At 37.7% G+C, this 13,173-nt stretch overlaps 1 long non-coding RNA gene across 1 annotated transcript; it reads right to left on the reverse strand.

Moving 5' to 3' along the window:
• Nucleotides 1-451: 451 nt before the first annotated feature.
• Nucleotides 452-2,533, reverse strand: LOC311436471. Its single transcript, XR_014692882.1, has 3 exons — nt 2,362-2,533; nt 1,259-1,891; nt 452-1,136 (listed from the first exon to the last, which is right to left on the reverse strand). It is a non-coding gene; the product is annotated as an uncharacterized lncRNA (long non-coding RNA).
• Between the last annotated feature and the right edge of the window lie 10,640 nt (nt 2,534-13,173).

Below are 13,173 nucleotides of genomic sequence, written 5' to 3' on the forward strand. Positions count from 1 at the left end.
GAAGAAAAAGAAAGGAGGAACATTGTGGATGAAATGCCCCACTTCTGTAGTGAAATAAAAAGACAGCAATACAATTTCTCAGACCAAAATTTATTTGAAAATAAGGACCTCGCTAGATCAGTGTTATTGGGTTTAGTTTGCTGTGGCCTTCACATAACAGTTCTTGAAATGCTTGTTTGCTTTTCTGCAATTCTCAATATTTATCTTTTTATGTGATTTTAATCATTTTCAGTACTGCTGTAAGGAAACAAAAATAAAATTTATATTTCACAAAAAACAGATAATACATTTAATGTAACTGTGATTTTGTTATTGTACCTCTTTTCAAATGTAGGTTTTGAAATCAAAGATAAGGAATGATTTTTATGTTCATTTTATTTTTCAGTAGCTTTTCTGAAACTTGATTTTCTGATTTTCTTATGTTTCCTGGCTGTACAGTTTTTCCCATTAATTTGTAAAGACTATTTTGTATTATGTTAATTCACACAAATTAATAGAAAAAATAGAGATTCACATTGAGTATTCCTTTTTTTGGGGACTGTATGAAGTAATCTCCTCAGATAACCAAAACTGAAGTCACTAGGATAAATATTGCAGACCAAACAGTTCCTCATTGGACTCCTGCTGAGAAAGTAGGATGGCCATGTAGATCTACTATGGATCACCACAAGAAATGGTGCAATGTTGCTATTGTCATTTTCCATAATTTGGTCACCCCTAAATGGCCTTATTCCTTCCAGTTATTCATGGGTTCAGATGCCGACAGAATGAATCTTTTCCTCCTCTATCTTATGCAAGTCCACTTCCTGAAAGCAAAACATTTATTTCTTCCCTTTCCTCTTGTTTAGAATTCAAGACTTTAGGCTTTCACCATTTGCCATGAAGAACACTTTCACAGCTAGTTATCTACATTCCCCAGCAATGTGTGCCCACAGCAGGCAGCGAAGAAGGCTGGCCAGGAAGTGTGGGTCTGAAAGCCCTGCAGCCATGGCAGAGTAAGGCTGGGATCCTGCTCCTTCCAGTTTGGGTCCTGTGCCACAGTGATCCAGACATATTTCTTCTCCATCCAGCCTGTAGAATTTCTTTGAAGTGGAAGTCAAAAGTCTCCTATCTTCACTTGATTCCATAATCTTGGGCTTAAGAAAATAAAAGATTTTGTGATATGAATGTAAGAATCGACAATGTTTTGGTAGAGACGCTGTCATAACTCTAATGTTTTACTATTTATAATAAGTAAAATAAAAAACAATAGACTTACGTGTTAAACAAGTAAATGTTGTTACATGCCAACGGTGTACCACCACTTGAGCAGGTTTCACAATACTGAGTACTTGCATAGACTTGTGACAAGTCCTCCCCCATTTAGATTGATTCTCTTATTCTTAGGCAATCTCACAATCAGCTTTTCTAAACATTTGTCAGCCTGGTGTTAGTGCCATAAAATAGATTCTGGTGTTATTCAAATAATCCTTCAGGCTGGAGAACCTGAAAGGAGGTGCTGGGAATGCCTTTAATCAGTAGCTTTTGTTGCTGCTGGTTAAAGTGGGCTCTAATATTTTATCTTTTTATCTATAGTACTATGAAACTGGAATAGAATTAGTTACTTGTAAAATCCAAAGCAATTTTGATCTTGATCTTATTCTAATTTACTTATTTATTTGCTTTGAAGGTGGCAATTTTCTAGTGACGCTATCTGCAGTCCACAGGTTTGAAGAAGTTATGAGAGGTCACATGCTTCCAGTAGTAACTCAGCTATTTCATTCTGAAATTCATCTAGAACTCAAGTGAAGACTCAAGCCTTGATGACTTATTTAGTGTTTATTTAGCAACTTGTTCCATAGATCTTCCACAGCCACTTTGATTTCAGAAAAGTCCGATGCCAAGTTCCCTCCTACCAGAGAAAAGGCTCAGCATAAGTACCTCTCTAGCTTCTGCCACATCCAACATCAATGCAAAGAACTCACTAAGCTCCTCAGCAGTGTCTTCATCCCCTGTGAGTGCTCCTTTTTATACAAGGAGGGCACCTTCTAAAATAAATCTCAGTTCCATTTCTATGCCGACCTTGCACAACTGCTTTACGTTATTATCAGCAATAGATTATTGGAAATAAAATCTTTTCACTCCTAGGATCCATATTTCCTATCAGTAAAAATTAAAAAAAAAAATAAAATTAAAACATCTTGCACTTCCTTTGTAGCATAGAAATGCTAGCTTGCTGGTAACTAATACTCCTCTCCCTTTATTTTCACATGTGGGCAATCAGTTGTTTAAGAGTAGGGGAAAATAATAAAACATGTAACGTCCTAAATATTTAAGCCAATTCTGTACCCAGTGAAGGGATAACAGTATGAAGTTTCCTACCTCCAAACAATTAAGAACATTTCTTGAATTTAACCATTGAATGCCCATTCTACTCTTACTGTTTCATTTAGCTCTGCAAAGAAAAGAAATCACTGCATTGTTTTTTCCTATGACACCCACTCTCCTGCTATTCCCAGCTGCACAAATCTTTTGGTTAAAACAACCCTACTTTCTCTTGTTAAAGATACCTAAGTACACTGTGCTTAATGTTTAAACAGCTCCATGTGTACCCAATTATGAAAGCAATTAATTTAGTCAAAGACTAGATTAACTGCCATCTGTGGCCTGATTGTTTGTTAAATTTGAGTACCTGAGTATACTTCTGATCAAAATTATCATCAACAAGATCTTATGTGGCATGTGATCCAGTGATAAGTCAACGTTGCCCAAGAACATCTTGATATGAAAAGAGTTGAACATTAACTGTTAATTATTATTATATCACTCGTATTACCGATTTGTGCAGAGTGCATGATTAGGAATGCATTTTGTTTCACAGAAATAGAACCTTGGAATTTGCTAATAAAATAACACCACTTTTAGTGGTTTAATAGGTGTGATACAAGAACCAAGTCCAGGATGGTAATCATATATATAGTAGGGAAAAAAAAAAAAAGAAGCTGAGGGGAGGGCCAAAACCCCTGGGGGTTTTGAACAAAAACAAACTGGGGAAACAAATGAAGCAGAAGCTTGAACTAAGGTCATCCCTCAGGATAGGGTCCTATGTAGATATACAGCTCATCACCAAATAAGTAATGCAAATATTTAGCTAATCCATACAAAGTGGACAGCTATAAAACTAAAGGGCATGTAAGTCCACAGACAAGGAAGCATTGCCCTAAGCCCTCTGTAGTGTGATAACCATCAGGCTCTTCTCAGTGCTCAGACAAGTGTATTCTAATTTCTGAGGGAACAGGATAATGTGCTTTGGGTTACTCATCTAGGTGAATACCATAGAGAAACTATTTGGGAAGGAAAACAGGCAGAGCCTCTCTTTCCCCTCCTGCCTTTGCTAAATGAGCAACATTTGTGAGGGTTTTCAGATAGTCCCAAAATTGTATTTTTTATCAAGTAAACAATGACAACTTTATTTTAAGAAATATGCTTCACCATGAAATAAATTAATTTACTCTCTTGATTTAATTATTATTTTTGAACTGACATTTATTAAGTGGATGAGAGGAAAAAAATCAGGTTTGGTATGGTGTCTCAGAAGTATTTAGGTCATAATTCAAAGCCTCTGATGAGTGGGAGAGGGAGCAAAAAGGTATTTATGTACTGCAGTCACAAACTAAGCCATATTCCTCAATTTTCATTTATTTCTTTATTTACTGCTGGCCTGTTTTCTAGCTTTCCAACGCACTTAAAAAAGGAAGTATAAGAACACTTAGAATTTTTAGAATGACTAAAGTGAAATACTGGCAGGAAAAGGACTTCAGGTAAAAGATACTCACTACTTTCTGGCAAGAACATAACTGTTCGATTCACATTAATCTTTCTAGAGGAATTAATTTGGTCTGTCCTTGGATTTATTTATTGACCAGTTTGGCACTACCTGTCAGCCTTCGCTGAGTCCTACTAAAAAGATCATTTTGAAAGCATTCCCTTTTAACCACTAAACTGTCAGACAATTCCCATCTTCAGATAAAGATTAAAAATATTGTGCTATATTTTTAATAAAACAATGTAAAAGTCAAATAGCTTACAACAGGATAGAATGACATAAGCTATAAATTGTTCCTGCATTTGTCTGTAATTATTCTGGCCAACACGGGAATTTGGCATACCCTCTAGAGCTGGAATTTACTCTTGGGAAGACAGCTGTGCTCCCACTAGAAACAGAAAAGATGATCTAGTAGGCCTACCTAAAGAGATAAGCTTAAGTGATGGTGGTGATTCTGGACATGGGATTACAGTCATCCTTTTGCTCGTATGGAAGGACGTTTCCTTGTGGTTACAGAGGCATTCAATCAAGCAATAACATGCCTTGGAGTAGAGAAATGGATTTAAAACAAGCCCATATGTTTCCTTAAAATGCCACTTTATAACATTTAAAACAATTTTTAAAGGTGGAGGAACAGTTCCACATCACACAGAATCTGGGACCAGCAATGGGTTTTTCTCTTGAAAACAAAGCCATATATGTATACACATACATGCCCTGCATACAAACACATAAATGAGTAGCAAACCCTTGTCAGGCAAGCAAAGCCCAGTATGAAAATTAAAATTAAAAGAAAGTAATATTGAAACAAGTTATTATGTATCTTTGCCTCCTTCACATTGCCTCTTATAACAACAAAGGAAATTAAGGCAGGCAGATGAGTGTAGGGTTTTTTTGTTTGCTTGTTTGTTTCTGACTATATATTTAGGGCAAGTTTTGCTTCTTTCAATAGGTGAGAGACAAGAGTAGTTAGAGGAAGAGGCTGTAAGGAAATCGTCTTGGTACAAGTTATGCAAGCTTCTTGGAGTTTCATTATGACATTTCATTTCAATATAGCTAACTTGAGAAATGATAATTAGAAATTATCTTTCCTTAAAATATTGAGTGACTTGGTAGTCACCTTGCTTCTCTCTCTGAGAATGAGTAAGTAGGTATCCAGGAGTTTATGGAAAGGTTGAGGCTCTGCTAACTTGCCTCTAATGCAACTAATACTCCAGCACATATTATGGTCTTTGTAGACAGTCTCAGTAGATTAAAAAAGAAAAAAAAAAAAAAAAAAAAAAAAGGTCCAGAATCGAAAAACTTCAATGCATCATCTTGAGAATAATCAGATCAAAGGAAAAAAAATATTCAAATACTCACCCAGTACAATAATGTGAAACACATGCAAATCAGCTCCCAAAATGAGTGTTATAAATAATTTTTTTAAAGCTTATTTATAAAGGAGATCCATTTCAGAAAGGAAGATAAGACAAACAATAAAAGGAGAAAAAAAGTTGAATTTTTATCTAACCTGATAATCCAAGCTTAAGGTTATAACCAATGCTATCACGATAGTCGATAAAACCTTTTGTTCACATTTTATTCTATGCTATGTTTCATTAATCAGCCTGTGACTGAGCACAGAGAATAGCTGCCTGGCTGCTGCAGGTCATCAGGGAGGAGATCCACTGGGAGCAGTTAGGCATGTTCACCTGGGAGAAGATTTTGCTGTGAAAGAGTAGGATCACTGCAGTAGTGATCTTACAGTATTGATTTTGCTAGATGATGAGAAAAAATTATGTCTTTGGGTGAGCTCAAAAAAAGGTGAAGCTCATCTAACTTCAAGTTTCTGGCTAAATTTGAGTTCTTTTTGAATTACTTTAGGCCTTGAACCTACAAGAGAATTTATATGGACAAATATTTGCTCATGTAGCGATCTCCCCAAAATCCCATCACCTATCCAAGCACAAATAAAAGGGTATATGCATAGCTAAAAAATAAATATGTCTTTGTTTCATTACTCAGATCTACATGTGCAAAGTATTTTTTTTCTGTTGTTATGCTGTAGCCATTTTTTGAGACACAAAGATGTGGAAGGGTTTCTGCACGAATTCAGAGAACAAATATTCATTATTGAATGATCATTTTCAAGAAGAAACATTCTGTTTTATTTACAATGATCAATAGGATTGCACTGACTCTACCTCATGTTTTCTTATTTGCTATTTTTTTTCTTTGGTTTAATCACATCATCATTATGTATTTCTCATTCTTTAAAAATTAACATTTTAATTACAGTGTACTTAAATGTTGTCTTTGTAAATATTTACTGGGAAAGGTGCTTTGCCAGGGTGAGAGACAGGAGACAGCTGTCTGCCATACACAATGCACAGTTATAGTTGGAAGTACTGCAAACCTAAAATAACCATATCTGTTTAACAATAGAAGTAAGAAATGGGAAAATTTCTTACGTGAAGAAAAACAAAAGGCACCATGAAAAGTAAGAAATGTGTTTCCCTCCAGAAACAGTTTATTGTTTTGAAATATATCTATCTCAAATGACAAGAAAATCAAATGGATTTCTAAACAAAGGTCAAGCTGTTATGACAGCATTAAGAAAGCATACAATACTAGCATGGATAGAATTTATTCAGCTTCTTCCCCCTTCCTTTATTCTAAATACATTCCTTCTCTGCTTCTGTATAGAATTATAAGATGGAGTCTACATAAAGATATAGTCATCGTGTATAGCAGTGCATGGCTGTAATTCAGGAAAGCACTTAAGTATGTGATTAACTTCAAGAATCCACTTACCCACTTTCCTAATTAGAAATGAACTTAAGCTGTCCTGGTTTCGGTTGGGGTAGAGTTAATTTTCTTTCTCCCATTTCTTTACCTTCCCTTTCCCTTTCACCTTCCCCTTCTCCTCCAGGCGAGCTATAATAGCTCTTGAGAATTTTGAATATCCTTGGGATGTTCAAGCCAGCATGTTCCTATTGCTGTGTCTCCTGAATATGTTCCTGGTTTTGTTTAAGGTTAAAAAGCTTTATAAGAATAACACCCAGAGATCTGTTTCAAGGCAGGATAGTTATGAGTGACAGAGTGTGTGGGATAGTATGGACAGGTACCTAGGCCAGTGGGCACCTCCAGTGCTTTGAAACTTCGCCCCTGAATGCTGAATAACTAGTAAAATATTTGGGAAAAGTATGCTGTCACCCTGGCAATTCTCAGAAAGAACAGTCAGGCATTGGAACAGGTTGCCCAGGGAGGTGGTGGTGTCACTGTTCCTGGCGGTGTTTAAGGAGAGGTTAGACTTAGTGCTTAGGGACATGGTTTAGTGGGTGATACTGGTGGTAGGGGGATGGTTGGACCAGATGATCTTGGAGGTCTTTTCCAACCCTAATGATTCTATGATTCTATGAAATCACTGAAATGTGTTGGGGCCTGGCCCAAGCCTACCGAGCCTTGTTCAACACTATTCAGCACCCTCAGAGGAAGAGAAGGCTCTTGGATCTGATAACAAAACAACAGGCTCAGTGGCCACTCCAACCCCTGTGACAGGCCCTGTGGCCAAACCAGAGAAAAAACCCATGTGGACATCTGTCACCACTATACATGAAAAGAAACAATGGATGTGAAAGTCGGCTCATTTAGTAAGGGAAGAAGTGGAAGAAGGCAGGAAGAAGGCTCCCCCTTTCCTATAAAGGGGAAGGAGGAAGAGGCAGGCTACTCCAAAGCAGGGCCATCAGGAGAAGAGGAGGAGGAAGGGACAGATCTCATAAACAGGGCAGTAACCATTCCATCCATATCACTGGTTGATCTGCAAGATGTGCAAAAGGATTTCAGTCACTGCTCAGGGAAGCACATTGTCACCTGGCTTCTCTGATGCTGGAATAACAGGGCAAGTAGCGTGATATTGGAGGGCAGGGAAGCCAAATGACTAAGATCCCTCTCTGGGGAAAGGGACATTGAAAAAGTGGTTGAAAAAGAGAAACAAGCCTTCAGCCTCTGGAGGTAACTCCTCTCAGTCATGAAGGAATCTTCTTCAAGGAAGATATATTGGTACACCAGGTGGGTGGACAGCCATGGAGAGGGGTATCCAGTACCTGAGGGAACTAGTCACGCTGGATGTGGCTTATGGTGACCTGGACAGCAACCAGTTATTCAAAGATCCAGACGAAGTCAAATGCATGCAGCCCATGTGGAGAAGTTTGTATGGAGCACACCATTATTTGTGTGACAGCTCACTGGCAGTAATGACCTGGAAAGATGGAGGGGGACAAATGGTGGATGAATTGGCTGGGTGCCATACCTAAGGTGCTACAGTGAGAATCACTCAGACTAATGAAGAATAAATTTTGATGGAACTGAGTAAACTACAGTGGTGATGGAACCAGAACTATCTTCAGCATGCAGCAATCCAACACCACACACCATCTCTCCTGCCCTGAAAGTCTGTTATGACAGATGGAGCCCAAAGTCATAGACTAAATGAACTCAGTGGACATTTTAGAAGGATGGTCCATAGACTAGGGAAATGATAGCTGTGTGTGTATATCAAAAGACAGGAAAGGTTTGTGTTGATTAACTGGGATGTATTGGAAGGTGTAGAACCTGAGCATGACATAGATGGTGTAGAATAAGGGGTAGATATTGTCCTGGTTTGGCTGGGATAGAGTTAATATTCTTCCTAGTAGCTGGTATGATGCCGTGTTTTGGATTTAGGATAAAAATAATGCTGATAACACACCAATATTTTTGTTGTTACTGAGCAGTGCTTACACAGAGCCAAGGACTTTCCAGCTTCTGATACTGCCCTGCCAGCAAGGAGGCTGGTGGTGCACAAGGAGCTGGGAGGGAACAGAACCAGGGAAACAGATCCAAACTGTCCCAAAGGGATGTCCCATGACATGTGGTATAGTGCTGAACAATAAAACTGGTGGAGTTGGCTGGGGGATGGCCACTGTTCAGGGACGGGCTGGGCGCTTGTCAGCAGGTGCTGAGCAATTGAATGGTGCATCACTTGGTTTATATGTTATTATTGTTATTATTATTAATATTTCTTTTCCCTTCCTTTTCTGTCCTATTAAACTATCTTTATCTCAACCCACAAGTTTTACCTTTTTCCCCAATTCTCTCCCCTGTCCCACTGTGAGGGAGTGAATAAATGGCTGTGTGGTGCTTAGCTGCCTGCCGACTTAAACCACAACAAGCACATACCAAAAGTTTTTTTTCCTGGATGGGTTTTAGGTTATGCCTATTGACTGCAGCAGAGCAGAGAGCTGGCTGGAGAACAGCTTGCTCGGGGGCTGGCAGCAGCCACAACCACAGCTGCCTGGCGCGCAGGCTTATTCCACCGACAGGCTTCCAGTGCTCACGATGCCTTGCTAAAGCCTGTTAAGTTCTGCAGCTTGCAGTCTATGCTGCCTTCTGTTAGTCTGCTCTCCTTCCTGCTGAGAAGTTGCCTCTGTTTATTTTCCAAAGGTCCTGCTGTTTCTTTTATAGGGACAGTGCTAATATACTTCAAAATCACAGGAATCAGAAATAGCTTGAATAAAGGGCTTCTGATCATGAACTCTAAAATATGATCCAAGAAGACCTTGCTCAGTCACTTTTTAATTCCAGATGCACTTGAATTTCTTTCTTTCTTTACCTTTAAAGGTCCACTTGCAGAGCTGTTATTGTGCATGTCCAAGGCTTCATGGAGCTTGCTTGTGTTCTCCCTCAGAGCAGCAGTGATCTGGGAACAGTTTCTCTACCAAATCCTCTAAGCAGCTTGATCTGGGAGGAATTCTTAGGGCATACTTAATACTTACTACAGGATTAGGGCCCTGGCAGAATGCAGTTGTAATATTTTTTTGAAACCAGTTCTAGGGGTGGCTTTTTCTGTAATGGCAACTACATCTATTTACCCACAGACTGTCACCAAACATTCCCATCTTTAATAAAAATGTCTTAACCATTAAGTTAGAGCTGAACTCTCTCTTTTTTATCTGATTTATCATAAATTTCTTCCTGTGTGATGCCAGTGTCATGCCACTGAGAGCACTGTCTCCTATATATTACCCACAGGTTTGTGGTTATAGATATTTCTTCAGAGGGAAAGGTTTAAGTTTTTTTTTTTAACCTGCAGATAGAGGTAGAAGTGAAATCTGTGTCATCTTCCTGGTTTTGTTATCTAGGTGGTGAGGACATACCGACAAAAAGGAAATATTGGTTTTTAGTGACTTGTACATTTAAATATCAAACCTTCCGTGTCACTTTTCTGGACAGAATGGTTATGCGCACATCAGCAAGTGGCTTCACACCTTGAACCTGCAGAATTGAACATTGGTGATCAGATCTTATGTCTCCATTATTCATGCTTTTCAAGGCTTTCCTGGCCAGACAACATTAGGTGTGCTTCTGGAGCATACCTTCCAGCATACATTCACCTGAAAAAACTCCAGGTTTTGCACTCTAAAACAGCTTTTTAATGTGAAATGGAGCATAGTACATGGGGATGAGTGAAAGATATGCTTGAGAATACTAATTTTTTTATTGAACTGAAATGCTAATGTGGGTGCTCCCGGTGTAATGTTCCTTCTGTAAAGGTAATGGTCTAATTCCAATTTATTAATAGTGAAGTACCTTGTCTGAAAATATTGAAATATGAACAAGACTTTACTCATGACCTCAGTTATCACTTCAGTATATGTGAAAGAACTAAGTGAAAATATGACAGTAACTTCATACTACCTTGTAGCAAACCATGAATGAAAATAGTAAAGCATTGGTGGTTTTTTGTTAGATGGATTTTCTAGCAAAGTGAAGAGTCTATTAGCATTTTCCAACACACAGGCACAAAAATATTTATTTTCTGATAGGTATTCCTGCAAAATATATTTCACAAACCTTTTGGAAAGACTTTTTAAAGTCTTGTTTCTGGCACTTAACAGTTCTTTGGTTTATTCTTTGGTTTTTAATGCTACCCCACAATGGAGTACAGAGTCAGCTGATCATATTTCAATTTAAAAAACTCATTACCCTCAGATTTTGCACGTGAAAATGAGCACCTGAATAAGCTGCATCTTTTCCCACTTGCAGTGATCCATCACCATCTTCATGTCTGGCAATTCTTGTAGGTAGAAGGAAAAGCCAATTCACGGCTGTGTATTACCACATTCATTACAAGTGGCTGCTTGAGTCTTCATTGGGCTGTGCTGCATGAAGCGTGTACTTCAATGCTCCATTGAGAAGGGATCCACTCAGCACGGTTAGTTTAGTTGCCTGGCCAAGTAGCAGCTAAAATGAGGCAAAAGGACTTGTGACTTCAGTAGGATCAATATGGTTGAGGACACTTGTGCTGATCTTTTAACATATTCAGAAATGGTGCAGAATTGGGGTGAAATGAGATCATTGCCAGTGTGGTACTATCAATAAATGCATACTGTGTTTATGTGAGTTTGATTTTATTATTATTTGTAATCTCTTATTTCTTAGTTCTTTATTCCTCCTGCTCTGCCAGAGCACAAGTTTCACTTAAGTTAACAGAATATTTGAGCAATTAGCCTGTTAGTGCAAATCCTATGGCTGTTAAAACACACACCTGCTGTTTGGAATTGTAATTAACTCATTTAAAGTGTTATGACATAAAAATGGAGGCATGGTTTCAACAACAAAAATACCTCAAGTCTGCATGGAAGTTTGACATGAGGATGGAGTGGAGTGTCAGCATTAAATGTCAGCTGGGTAATTGAACATTTTGATCGTATCATTGGAATTATTTCAGTGCATTTTATTGCAGTAAATACACTAGGGCATGCTCAAGTCAATATGAATCATCAGTGTACCATCAGAAAGATATAAAGTAAATAAGTACTCATATAAGTAAAGTCATAACTCACAGAAAAGGCAGGTAATTATATACATAAAAGTAACATCTTTGCTGCAAATTTGTTCCCCAAGTTTTAACTCCATTATCTCTCTGGCTTCTCACTGAGGTTATGATGGACATTAATTTTGCACACGCTGCACTTGTCCCTTCACTTGTGTAAGATAATTAATTTGATCTAAAAGATTTTAATGCATAGTGATCAAGAAATCAAGAACTTTGCTTTCCATATTCTTGCTGTCTAACTGATGTCAATAGGATATCGGTCTGTTTAGCCCTCACATCTAGTTTCAGTTCTGACAACTGCCAGCTCTTGCCTTTCCACACAAACTAGGTCTTGACTCTGTCACTCATCTTGCATTGTCTGTTTCTTGGTTGCTCAATAGGCCAATATATTTTTTGCATAAACATAACATGATTACATTTAAGATTCATAGAATATTATTCCATTATTACAGTGTTGCATTCATTTCCAATTTTCATTGTAGGAAGATTCAGACAATCTTTTGAAATTTGATTAATACTGTCGAATAACTAAATTTGCAGCTGAGATAGAAAAATCATTATATAGGCCTTGACAAGTCAAAAAACCAATTGATTTTTTTTTTTTTTTTTTTAATAGGGGAGGATTTTTAGGGTGTCAGCATTAAGTATAAACCAAACGCTGAGTATATTGACATTGCTTTTTAAGATCGTATTTAATCACCAGACACAACTTCTGGTTTAATGCCATACTCACAACTGCACTACTTTGTGCTTGACTCACATGAGGAAGGGAAGTGTCAAGTTGTGTCTATCTGTTTTTGTAGCTTGACCACAGCACAATTCAATATAGTGCTGTGCACAAGCCAATGTATGACTCTTTAGGGACCAGGTATTAATTGGAGACTGCCAGCGTAAAATATCACCCTCCATTGCTCTCCTGACTTCTCTTTCCATCCCTGACAAGGTCTGTGTGTTTCTGCAGTGGTGCAGGCAGAGGCAGAAAGGCTGGACTGGAGGTTGAATGGAGCTGCCCTCATTGCATCTGTGGTTCGTAAAACCTCCACGTTCACGTGCCAGGAAATTTGCAATCCTTTTTGCAAAATAGGGCTGAAAAGACCAAGGCAGGGAAATGTCTGTTTATTATCTAAATATGTGTTATTCTTACATCTTTTAGGAGCTAATTCACAAAATTTTATTTGATTTATCTAATTCTCTTTATGTAATCCATTAAACAACTATTGTTTCCAGAAATTAATTCTAATCTGGAATCCAAGGCATTTCATGTTAACTCTTGTAAACATTTCTTTTTGTGCAAATGACATTGTTTTTATGAATATAAAGTAGTTCATAACCATTGTGAATCAGATGTTATTATTATTCTTTTTTTTTTTTTTTTTAATTAATGTAGAATAATTTTACAGTGAGAGTTCACTAAAAATTGAACTTTGTAGATAGGACATCAGAGGTAGCATTGTTTGATAGCTACCTAAAAAATAAAATGAAAATTAAAAACAAATTAATACAATAT

Source organism: Aythya ferina, assembly GCF_964211825.1.
Source record: "Aythya ferina genome assembly, chromosome: 4".
Lineage (NCBI taxonomy): Eukaryota > Metazoa > Chordata > Aves > Anseriformes > Anatidae > Aythya > Aythya ferina.